The sequence below is a fragment of the Pseudophryne corroboree genome, unplaced genomic scaffold, assembly GCF_028390025.1.
Source record: "Pseudophryne corroboree isolate aPseCor3 unplaced genomic scaffold, aPseCor3.hap2 scaffold_545, whole genome shotgun sequence".
Classification (NCBI taxonomy): domain Eukaryota; kingdom Metazoa; phylum Chordata; class Amphibia; order Anura; family Myobatrachidae; genus Pseudophryne; species Pseudophryne corroboree.
In genome coordinates, this window is record NW_026970145.1 from 210825 (window position 1) to 223842 (window position 13018).

A 13018-nucleotide genomic window follows, 5' to 3' on the forward strand; every position below is an offset into this window, starting at 1 on the left:
TTATTTTGCCAAAGAGAGGTCTATATTGCTGCCCAGGGCGTCCCCCCTGCGCCCTTCACCCTTACACTGACTGCCGTGTGAGAGGTGTATGGGAGCAATGGAGCACAGCTTTACTGCTGTGCGTTACCTCAGTGAAGATCATGAAGTCTTCCGCCGCCTCTGAAGTCTTCTTTTCTTCTCATACTCACCCGGCTTCTATCTTCCGGCTCTGCGAGGGGGACGGCGGCGCGGCGCTGGGACAGACGGCGAGGGTGAGACCTGCGTACCGATCCCTCTGGAGCTAATGCTGTACAGTAGCCTAAGAAGCAGAGCCTATCAACTCACAGAAGTAGGTGTGCATCTCTCCCCTCCGCCCCTCGATGCAGGGAGTCTGTTGCCAGCAGGCTCCCTGAAAATAAAAAAATCTAACAAATATACTTTCTGTCAGGAAACTCAGGAGAGCTCCCTGAAAAGCACCCAGTCTCCTCTGGGCACAGTAGTAAACTGAGGTCTGGAGGAGGGGCATAGAGGGAGGAGCCAGTGCACACCCAGATCTAAAGTCTTTCTTAAAGTGCCCATGTCTCCTGCGGAGCCCGTCTATCCCCCATGGTCCTTACGGAGTCCCCAGCATCCTCTAGGACGTAAGAGAAAAATTATGCTGGCAGAAAAATCCAATTGAGTGATTAAACAGCTCCAGAGCTGCTCTGTAAGGCAAGTAAAAGGGTGTGGGCCCTGCAGCACTACCTGTAGTTTGCATTGTGCATTGGAAGCCTAGTTTGCTGTCTGTTTCCACTTCTTTTTTCTTGAGCCCCTCCCGTCTATACCCTTGTGCACTATCCTGACTTCTCTTCCCGTCTGCTTACTTTGTGCCTTCCAAAGCACAATGCAAACTACAGTTAGTGCTGCAGGGCCCACACCCTTTTACTTGCCTTACAGAGCAGCTCTTGAGCTGTTACAGTGCCCAGCTGCTGCAAGAAATCAGCGTGAATGCTTCAGGGGCTGGGGCATGGCCAACATGAGCCCCACACCGAAGGAGGGTGGGGGTGTTTAATGCGAACTAGGGGTCTCGCACAATGCGAACTACAGGTAGTGCTGCAGGGCCCACACCCTTTTACTTGCCTTACAGAGCAGCTCTGGAGCTGTTACAGTGCCCAGCTGCTGCAAGAAATGTGAACTAGGGGTCATCCAAGTGCCGCAAAAGGCCGCCATGCCCTGCACGCCCCTTTTCTCTTTTCATATGCAGACGAGGGTTGAAGCCAACTTTGACCCACTGCTTGGATGACATCGCCATATGCAAATCCATCTGCTGCAGGCCTTCCCCCAGGAATGCTTGCACTAGTTGTTGCATTTGGTTTGTTGTTTGGGGGTGCTTCAGTATTAGGCAGCCTTCTGCCCTCCCATGTTCATCTGAAAATATGTGTTCTCCCTGCAGTTGTTGTCCCCAGATGAGAGTTCCCTTGTGCTGCCTCAGTTGAATCTCCTTTACTTGACAGAGATGTGCCTGAGCAGCGGCCCTCCCCAGCCCTATCCCAAATCATACTTATTTTGCATAGGAGATACCATGGTCATGAAGACTGTTCTCCCAGGGAGCGGTTCATTCATTGCATTCTGGGTATGCTGACCCCTGTGATTTCCCCAAATGTGGGAAACTCGACTGCATTATTTAATGCGAACTAGGGGTCATCCAAGCACCGCAAAAGGCCGCCATGCCCTGCATACCCCTTTTCTCTTTTCATAAGCAGACGAGGTTTGAAGCCAACTTTGACCCACTGCTTGGATGACATCACTTGCTGCCTTTCCAATGAAGCAAGTTTAATTTAATAATAGGTGAAAAACCATCCCTACAAAGGTGTTAATCAGATACTTGGCTTTGTGGACACTTTTCAGAGCACAAATTTGTTAGCATAAAATAAAGCCAGAAAATGAAGAGCTGTTTAATCACTCAATTGGATTTTTCTGCCAGCATATTTCTTTTTCTCTGCAACCCACTGCTAAATTGTGCTTCCTAGCTGTTTTTATAAAATCACTGAATCAAATCTAACTCTGATTACATCAGAGAAGGCCAGGTACCCTACACCATAACAGGGGGTTTGAAATTTTGACTTGTCTACTTAAAGATCACCAAAATCTGATAACAAGGTCAATTAAGTCTCTGGGTGGGATTGAACCACCAACCTTTTGGTTAATAGCCTTACACACTAACTGATTGCGCCACAGCAACACTTTGCAAAAGTCCATACTGACAAAGGCTAATAAGCATTCATCTAGAACGATTCCTAGAAACATTTTAAAAAGTCAATAATGTGGAGAGTTTTTGTAAGATGTTTCTTCCATCAACCAATGAAGAAACACATTGGTACTTTCCCATGATGAGTGAGTGCTTCAGGATCTTTTGCACTTACATGTGCAGCAGAGTACTGTAATGGAAGTGCTGGGTCCATAACCCAGAGGTAGGCAGATTGAAACTATCCTCTGCTATATGCATTTTTTTTTGTTAATTAAAGTAATCCAAAACTGGGATTGATATTTTTGCTCTTTTATTTTTACTTAAAGTACAATAACTTTTACCATTTTAATTTGTTTTAATAGTATATTGACAGTATTGTTTTCTTTCAAAAATCCAATTAATTTTCTTTACCCGATTATTAAAATGGTAATTGACAAAAACAAACTACATTGTCACCAGAAGAGCAATACAAAATGTACAAGTGATATATTAAAATCATCTTTCCAGCTTGAATTTCAATGATGCATTGGGGCAACGATTTTGTGAGAAACATCTTCACCCTTAAATAAAGATTTTCTTAATTCCTTACCTGTGTGCTAATTAGATATCACCTTGTTTTCATATTAAACAGACTTCCACATGAGAAAACAGCAAAGATGCAGTGGCGTTAATGTTTCCTGGTGTCAACCTGTATTATTTCCGTAGATATTGAAATGAGGATGCATCTTGCTGCCTTTCCAATGAAGCAAGTTTAATTTAGTAATAGGTGAAAAACCATCCCTACAAAGATGTTAATCAGATACTTGGCTTTGTGGACACTTTTCTGAGAACAAATTTGTTATCATAAAAATAAAGCCAGAAAATGAAGAGATGTTTAATCACTCAATTGGATTTTTCTGCCAGCATTTTTCTTTTTCTCTGCAACCCACTGCTAAATTGTGCTTCCTACCTGTTTTTTTTATAAAATCACTTAATCAAATCTAACTCTGATTACATCAGAGAAGGCCAGGTACCCTACACCATAAGAGGGGGTTTGCAATTTTGACTTGTCTACTTAAATATCACCAAAATCTGATCACAAGGTCAATTACGTCCCTGGGTGGGATTGAACCACCAACCTTTTGATAAATAGCTGAACACACTAACCGATTGCGCCACAGAGACACTTTGCAGAAAATACATACTGACAAAGACTAATAAGCATTCATCTAGAACGTTTCCTAGAAAAACTTTAAAAAGTCAATAATCTGGAGAGTTTTTGTAAGATGTTTCTTCCAGCAACCAATGAAGAAACACATTGGTACTTTCGCATGATGAGTGAGTGCTTCAGGATCTCTTGCACTTACATGTGCAGCAGAGTACTGCAATGGAAGCATGCTGGGCCCATAACCCAGAGGTAGGCAGATTGAAACTATCCTTTGCTATATGCATTATTTTTTTGTACATTAAAGTAATTCATAACTGGGATTGATATTTTAGCTTTTATTTTTACTTAAAGTACAATAACTTTTACCATTTTAATTTGTTTTAATAGTATATTGACAGTATTGTTTTCTTTCAAAAATCCAAGCCACTGCATCTTTGCTGTTTTCTCATATGGAAGTCTGTTTAATGTGAAAACAAGGTGATATCTAATTAGCACACAGGTAAGGAATTAAGAAAATCTTTATTTAAGGGTGAAGATGTTTCTCACAAAATCGTTGCCCCAATGCATCATTGAAATTCAAGCTGGAAAGATGATTTTAATATATCACTTGTACATTTTTTATTGCTCTTCTGGTGACAATGTAGTTTGTTTTTGTCAATTACCATTTTAATAATCGGGTAAAGAAAATTAATTGGATTTTTGAAAGAAAACAATACTGTCAATATAATATTAAAACAAATTAAAATGGTAAAAGTTATTGTACTTTAAGTAAAAATAAAAGCTAAAATATCAATCCCAGTTTTGGATTACTTTAATGAACAAAAAAAAATGCATATAGCAAAGGATAGTTTCAATCTGCCTACCTCTGGGTTATGGGCCCAGCATGCTTCCAGTGCAGTACTCTGCTACACATGTAAGTGCAAGAGATCCTGAAGCACTCACTCATCATGCGAAAGTACCAATGTGTTTCTTCATTGGTTGCTGGAAGAAACATCTTACAAAAACTCTCCAGATTATTGACTTTTTAAAGTTTTTCTAGGAAACGTTCTAGATGAATGCTTATTAGTCTTTGTCAGTATGTACTTTTTGCAAAGTGTCTCTGTGGCGCAATCGGTTAGTGTGTTCAGCTATTAATCAAAAGGTTGGTGGTTCAATCCCACCCAGGGACGTAATTGACCTTGTGATCAGATTTTGGTGATATTTAAGTAGACAAGTCAAAATTGCAAACCCCCTCTTATGGTGTAGGGTACCTGGCCTTCTCTGATGTAATCAGAGTTAGATTTGATTAAGTGATTTTATAAAAAAACAGCTAGGAAGCACAATTTAGCAGTGGGTTGCAGAGAAAAAGAAAAATGCTGGCAGAAAAATCCAATTGAGTGATTAAACAGCTCTTCATTTTCTGGCTTTATTTTTATGATAACAAATTTGTTCTCAGAAAAGTGTCCACAAAGCCAAGTATCTGATTAACATATTTGTAGGGATGGTTTTTCACCTATTACTAAATTAAACTTGCTTCATTGGAAAGGCAGCAAGATGCATCCTCATTTCAATATCTACTGAAATAATACAGGTTGACACCAGGAAACATTAACGCCACTGCATCCTTGCTGCTTTCTCATGTGGAAGTCTGTTTAATGTGAAAACAAGGTGATATCTAATTAGCACACAGGTAAGGAATTAAGAAAATCTTTATTTAAGGGTGAAGATGTTTCTCACAAAATCGTTGCCCCAATGCATCATTGAAATTCAAGCTGGAAAGATGATTTTAATATATCACTTGTACATTTTGTATTGCTCTTCTGGTGACAATGTAGTTTGTTTTTGTCAATTACCATTTTAATAATAGGGTAAAGAAAATTAAGTGGATTTTTGAAAGAAAACAATACTGTCAATATACTATTAAAACAAATTAAAATGGTAAAAGTTATTGTACTTTAAGTAAAAATAAAAGCTAAAATATCAATCCCAGTTTTGGATTACTTTAATGAACAAAAAAAAATGCATATAGCAAAGGATAGTTTCAATCTGCCTACCTCTGGGTTATGGGCCCAGCATGCTTCCATTGCAGTACTCTGCTGCACATGTAAGTGCAAGAGATCCTGAAGCACTCACACATCATGCGAAAGTACCAATGTGTTTCTTCATTGGTTGCTGGAAGAAACATCTTACAAAAACTCTCCAGATTATTGACTTTTTAAAGTTTTTCTAGGAAACGTTCTAGATGAATGCTTATTAGTCTTTGTCAGTATATAGTTTTTGCAAAGTGTCTCTGTGGCGCAATCGGTTAGTGTGTTCAGCTATTAATCAAAAGGTTGGTGGTTCAATCCCACCCAGGGACGTAATTGACCTTGTGATCAGATTTTGGTGATATTTAAGTAGACAAGTCAAAATTGCAAACCCCCTCTTATGGTGTAGGGTACCTGGCCTTCTCTGATGTAATCAGAGTTAGATTTGATTAAGTGATTTTATAAAAAAACAGCTAGGAAGCACAATTTAGCAGTGGGTTGCAGAGAAAAAGAAAAATGCTGGCAGAAAAATCCAATTGAGTGATTAAACAGCTCTTCATTTTCTGGCTTTATTTTTATGATAACAAATTTGTTCTCTGAAAAGTGTCCACAAAGCCAAGTATCTGATTAACATCTTTGTAGGGATGGTTTTTCACCTATTACTAAATTAAACTTGCTTCATTGGAAAGGCAGCAAGATGCATCCTCATTTCAATATCTACGGAAATAATACAGGTTGACACCAGGAAACATTAACGCCACTGCATCTTTGCTGTTTTCTCATGTGGAAGTCTGTTTAATGTGAAAACAAGGTGATATCTAATTAGCACACAGGTAAGGAATTAAGAAAATCTTTATTTAAGGGTGAAGATGTTTCTCACAAAATCGTTGCCCCAATGCATCATTGAAATTCAAGCTGGAAAGATGATTTTAATATATCACTTGTACATTTTGTATTGCTCTTCTGGTGACAATGTAGTTTGTTTTTGTCAATTACCATTTTAATAATCGGGTAAAGAAAATTAAGTGGATTTTTGAAAGAAAACAATACAGTCAATTATAAGGGCACGGTCGTGCCCTTATATTAAGGCTGAATCGAACAAACGGAATTCTCCCATAGGGAACTTCTGAGATGGGGGCATGGTGTTTGAGGGGCTACACCTCAAAACTGATTGGACGTACTGAGCTGAAATTTGGTATGGACGCGTAGAATCGTCACCCGCTGCTGCAGGACAAATTTCAGGGCAAAATAATAAAAAATGAGGAATTGGGAGTAAGCTAAATTTCCAACTGTCAGTTTTTTTCTGCCACTCCCTCTGTGGCTTTTTGACAACGTTTTCCCATAGAGTGAATGAAGATTTTTTTGGGAAGGCATAAGTCAGGATAGAGGACGAATTAAGACTTGGGGTTTGTTTTACTAGATAGAGTATGCCCCAGTGTAGTGCCTTTTGGGGTTGTGGTTTTTCAGAAAGTTATAGGGTTTTTTTAATTAAGAGAAATATGCCCCATTATAGAGATAGGGCATTTCAATTTGTTGCGCCTGCGCAGTGACCGCCAGCAGGGGGTGTACAGAGAGTAGCTCTGGCAGTTGGGCACGAGGAGACAGAGCGGGAAGGAGTCACGTGGAGCTGCAGGAGGACAGCCAGCGGTTCCCGGCGTGTGAGTTCATTGAGGTCCATGAAGCGGGAGGAGATCGCCGGAGCTGCGTAGCACTGGGTGAGTTCTGTCAGGCAGCCCACCGCTGTGTACCCAGCTTCCACTTCTCCCCCGCGTGTCCGGCCACCCTCCCCTCCCGCCCGCGCCGGCCACCCTCCCCTCCCGCCCGCCCGCCCGCCCGCTCGCCCCGCCCGCTCGCCCGCTGTGTGCCCGGCCGCCCGCCGGACCTTCCCTGGTGGCTGCCTGCGTCTCCTCCCCGCGTCTGTAGTGCGGCTGGCAGTAGGAGGCGCCTCGGGCAGCTGTGTCCGGCCACTCCTCCCTCCTCCTCCTCCCGCTGTGTCCGGCCCTCCCTCCGTGCAGTATGCGGTATTTATCAAGGTCTCTATGGTCACCAGTCACCCCCCCCTCCCCCTCTCGCCCTCCCTGCTGTGTGTCCGTATCCCTCCCCCCCCTGCTGTGTGTCCGTCGCCCCCCCCTTGCCCTCCCTGCTGTGTGTCCCCCCCCCCTCCTCCCTGCAGTGTGTTCCCCCCCGCGCCCTCCCTGCTGTGTGTCCGGCCACCCTCCCCTCCTCCCGCTGTGTCCGGCCACCCTCCCCTCCTCCCGCTGTGTCCGGCCACCCCCCCCTCCCGCTGTGTCCGGCCACCCCCCCCTCTCGCTGTGTCCGTCCACCCCCCCTCCCGCTGTGTCCGGCCACCCCCCCCTCCCGCTGTGTCCGGCCACCCCCCCCTCCCGCTGTGTCTGGCCACCCCCCCCTCCCGCTGTGTCCGGCCACCCTCCTCTCCTCCCGCTGTGTCCGGCCACCCCCCCCTCCCGCTGTGTCCGGCCACCCCCCCCTCCCGCTGTGTCCGTCCACCCCCCCTCCCGCTGTGTCCGGCCACCCCCCCTCCCGCTGTGTCCGGCCACCCCCCCCTCCCGCCGTGTCCGGCCACCCCCTCTCCTCCCGCTGTGTCCGGCCACCCCCCCTCCTCCCGCTGTGTCCGGCCACCCCCCTCCTCCCGCTGTGTCCGGCCACCCCCCCTCCTCCCGCTGTGTCCGGCCACCCCCCCTCCTCCTCTCTGCTGTGTGTCCGTTCTCCCCCCGCCCTCCCTGCTGTGTGTCCGTCCCCCCCCCGCCCTCCCTGCTGTCCGTCCCCCCCGCCCTCCCTGCAGCGCCTGACACACGCACACGCAGCGCCTGACACACACGCACACACGCAGCACCTGACACACACACACAGACGCAGCACCTGACACTCACACGGACCTGACACACACGCACACACTCACACGCAGCGCCTTACACACACAGACACGCAGCGCCTGACACACACAGACACGCAGCGCCTGACACACACACACTCACGCACCTGACACACACACTCACGCACCTGACACACACACACACACTCACGCACCTGACACACACACACTCACGCACCTGACACACGCACACTCACGCACCTGACACACGCACACGGCACGCAGCACCTGACACACACACACAGCACCTGACACACACACACGCAGCACCTGACACACAGACATGCAGCGCCTGACACACACACGCAGACATGCAGCACCTGACACACACACGCAGACACGCAGCACCTGACACACACACACACACACACACGCAGCACCTGACACACACACGCAGACACGCAGCACCTGACACACACACGCAGACACGCAGCACCTGACACACACACACACACACACACACAGCACCTGACACACACACACACACACACACACACACACACGCAGCACCTGACACAGACATGCAGCGCCTGACACACACGCATACATGCAGCACCTGACACACACATGCAGCACCTGACAGACACACACACACACACACACACACACACACATGCAGCACCTGACACACCCACACACACAGACATGCAGCACCTGACACACCCACACACACACGCAGCACCTGACACACATACATACATACATGTGGCATTTAACGCACACACGCACAGCACCTGACACACAATCATATACACTCAGAGCACCTAACACACACATACACTCGCAGCACCTCACACACACTCGTATACACACGCAGCACCTGCCACTCACACATATATACACATGTAGCACCTGCCACTCCCACATACATGAACAGCACCTAACACACACATATATACATGCAGCACCTGACACACACATACACGTGCAGCACCTGACAGTCACACACATACAGATGCGACACAAACACATACACGCTCAACACCTGACACCCACGTGGCAGCTGACGCATACAAATGCAGCACCTGAGATACACACATATACACGTGCAGCACCTGAGACACACACATACACGTACAGCACCTGACACACACACACATGTATGTACACGCGCGGCTCCAGGCACACACATACGTACGTACACACGCGGAATTTAACACACACACACACATACACGTGCGGCACCTGACACACATGTACGAACACGCGCGGCTCCTGACACACACACACACACGCGTGGCTCCTGACACACACACACATGTACGAACACGCGCGGCTCCTGACACACACACGTATATACGTATACGCACGGCACCTGACACCTACACGTATGTACGTATACGCACGGCTCCTGACACCCACACGCATGTACACGCGCGGCTCCTGGCACACACACACACGTACGTACACGCGCGGCACCTGACACACGCCTGTACGTACACACATGCACAGCACCTGACATACACACATGTAGGTACGCGCCACCTGACACACACACACACACACGTACACGCACGACACTTGACACACACGTACGTACACGCACGGCACTGACACGTATGTACGCGCACGGCACCTGACACTCACGTACATACTAGTGATGAGTGGGTTCGGTTCGTCGGAATCCGAACCCCCCGAACTTCACCCATTTTACACGGGTCCGAGGCAGGTTCGAACCTTCCCGCCTTGCTCGGCTAGCCCGAGCGCGCACGAACGTCATCATCCCGCTGTCGGATTCTCGCGAGATTCGGATGTCTGCATTCGTGGAAAGGGATCCCATGTGTAAACATGGGACCCCTTTCAGTCCGTCTGGTCCGGGTGTTCGGTTTGTTGTTTTGCCAAGTACGTGGATTTAATCTGGAACCTGGATCAGGTGAGTATAATTATCTTTTATTTTCAGGTACCCGTGGATTCTACTTGGAGAAGAGGACCGACTGCTTCATGTCAACATAGGTAAGTATGGGTGTGTCGGCAGGTGGGAAATAAAGTTAAATTTTTACGGTGTCTGTGTCCTGTTTTTATTTGGGTATTTTTTCCCCAGTAGAACTACAGGTACCAGCGGGCCCGTTTTTCTCCTGCATGCTGGTACTTGTGGTTCTCCAAGTACCAGCTTGCGGGGGAGGCTTGCTGGGACTTGTAGTACTACTAGAAAAAACAATATTATTTAAATTTTCTCAAGGCTATCAGCCTCCCATCCGCAGCCCTTGGATGGGGGGGACAGCCTCGGGCTTCACCCCTGGCCCTTGGGTGGCTGGGGGGGACCCCTTGATTGAAGGGGTCCCCACTCCCCAAGGGTACCCCGGCCAGGGGTGACTAGTTGGATATTTAATGCCACGGCCGCAGGGCACTGTATAAAAGTGACCCCCGGCTGTGGCATTATCTGTCCAGCTAGTGGAGCCCGATGCTGGTGTAAAAAATACGGGGGACCCCTACTCTTTTTGTTCCCCGTATTTTTTGCACCAGCACCAGGCGCAGAGCCCGGTGCTGGTTTTAAAAATACGGGGGATCCCCTGTCCGTTTTTCCCCCAGATCTTTAGAACCAGTACCGGCTCGAAGAGCCCGAGGCTGGTTATGCTTTGGAGGGGGGACCCACGCAATTTTTTTTCGGGTTTTTCACATTCCATTTAAAAAATAAATAATATTTTAAAAAATATATAAATAATACTTGTGCCTCCAAAAAATCCCTTCTAATATAAATAGATATGCTATTACCAAAAAAAAAAAACTGCAAAAAAAAAACATGTTTTTAAATTTTTTTTATTAGATTCCGCCAGCAAAGTGTGGCGGATTGAAAATGACGAATTTACTGTTTAAAAGCACTGTTGTCGAATTTACAAACTTCAATTGAATATACTTTTGTCGAATTGCCGCATTTGTACCATTGCAGAAAAGTCGAATTTGTCAAATGTCGAATTTTAAAGTCGAATTTTGAAAGCGTGTAAGAATAGGCTCCGTCCCCTTCTACCCCTGTACCTTGCTCTCTCCTGTCTGTGCTCTCTCCCGTCTGTAGGACTAGGCCCCGCCCCCTTCTTACCCTCCTGTGACTGCTCTCTCCTGACAAGTGGACCAGGCCTGCCCCCTACACGCTGCTGGTGTCTTCATTGTTACTTGGTCTGGAGCTCCGTTGGGGAGAGAACTCACGTGAGCTCATTAAGAATGAGGAACTGGGATGTTTTAATTTTATTGTGAGTAGTGTAGTGTGGTGATGTAGTATGTTGTATGGGGGGTATAGTGTAATTATGAAGTGCAGCATATGGGAGGGCTGTAGCATAGTGATGTAGTGTGGCATATGGGTGGTGGTAGCGCATAGGCGTGCGTACAGGGGGTGCCTGGTGCGCACAGGCACTCCCTAATGTCCAGCACCGCTGCACGCCACGCTTGCTGTAGCACAGTGATCGCTGAGTGTGTGATCGGTGGAGCCTAGCCTGCAGCTCATTTCCGTACCTCCCACCACCGCTGCACCCGACCCCCCTCTGCCTGCTGCTAATACTATGCTGAGTGCATTCGTCGGCGGCCTCACTGGGGGGACTGGCGTCACCTTGCAATGTGACATGGTGATGTCCGCCCATGCTCTCCTCCCGCCCACCTGTGCTTTCCTCCTGCTGCGGTCTCTCAGTCCTAGTGTGCCGCGGCCGCCACACCACTGGCAGTGTTCCTCTAGGAGGGACTGGGAGCTGCTGGCAGACACATTCTGCTGAGACTTACTTGTCAGTGCGGGTTCCGGACGGCAGGCGGCGGGTGGGAGGGCAGACGGGGAGCAGGTGTCACAAGGAGTGTGTGGGTAACTAATTCACAATACTTCCGCTCAACGTGGCACTGCTGGTCCTTCATCTCCCATGTCTCTTCACCAGGTGGCGGGCGGCCCGGAAATTAAGTGATGTGTTGTGCAGCAGTCAGTGTGAAGTGACTGTGAGTAACACTGGTGGTGCTGATGATGCTGCTGCAGAATCTGGAAGCAATTAATTCATAAATATAATGTACTCTATCAGTGTTTCTCTGACGTCCTAGTGGATGCTGGGAACTCCATAAGGACCATGGGGATTAGCGGCTCCGCTGGAGACTGGGCACAAAAGTAAAGCTTTAGGACTACCTGGTGTGCACTGGCTCCTCCCCCTATGACAATCCTCCAAGCCTCAGTTAGATTTTTGTGCCCGGCCGAGAAGGGTGCACACTAGGGGCTCTCCTGAGCTTCTTAGTGAAAGTTTAGTTTTAGGTTTTTTATTTTCAGTGAAACCTGCTGGCAACAGGCTCACTGCATCGAGGGACTAAGGGGAGAAGAAGCGAACTCACCTGCGTGCAGAGTGGATTGGGCTTCTTAGGCTACTGGACACCATTAGCTCCAGAGGGACCGAACACAGGCCCAGCCTCGGAGCTCGGTCCCAGAGCCGCGCCGCCGGCCCCCTTACAGAGCCAGAAGCAAGAAGAGGTCCGGAAAATCGGCGGCAGAAGACATCCTGTCTTCACCAAGGTAGCGCACAGCACTGCAGCTGTGCGCCATTGCTCCTCAGCACACTTCACACTTCGGTCACTGAGGGTGCAGGGCGCTAGGGGGGGGCGCCCTGAGCAGCAATAGAAACACCTTGGCTGGCGAAAATACATCACATATAGCCCCCAGGGCTATATGGATGAATTTTAACCCCTGCCAGATTCCACAGAAAAACGGGAGAAAAGGCCGCCGAGAAGGGGGCGGAGCCTATCTCCTCAGCACACTGGCGCCATTTTCTCTCACAGCTCCGTTGGAGGGAAGCTCCCTGGCTCTCCCCTGC

The 13018-nt window shown here is 47.7% G+C and overlaps 1 pseudogene; it reads left to right on the top strand.

Annotated features, from left to right (window-relative positions):
• Window positions 1-1515: 1515 nt before the first annotated feature.
• Window positions 1516-1694, top strand: LOC135032536 (U1 spliceosomal RNA; annotated as a pseudogene).
• The last annotated feature ends 11324 nt before the right edge of the window (window positions 1695-13018 follow it).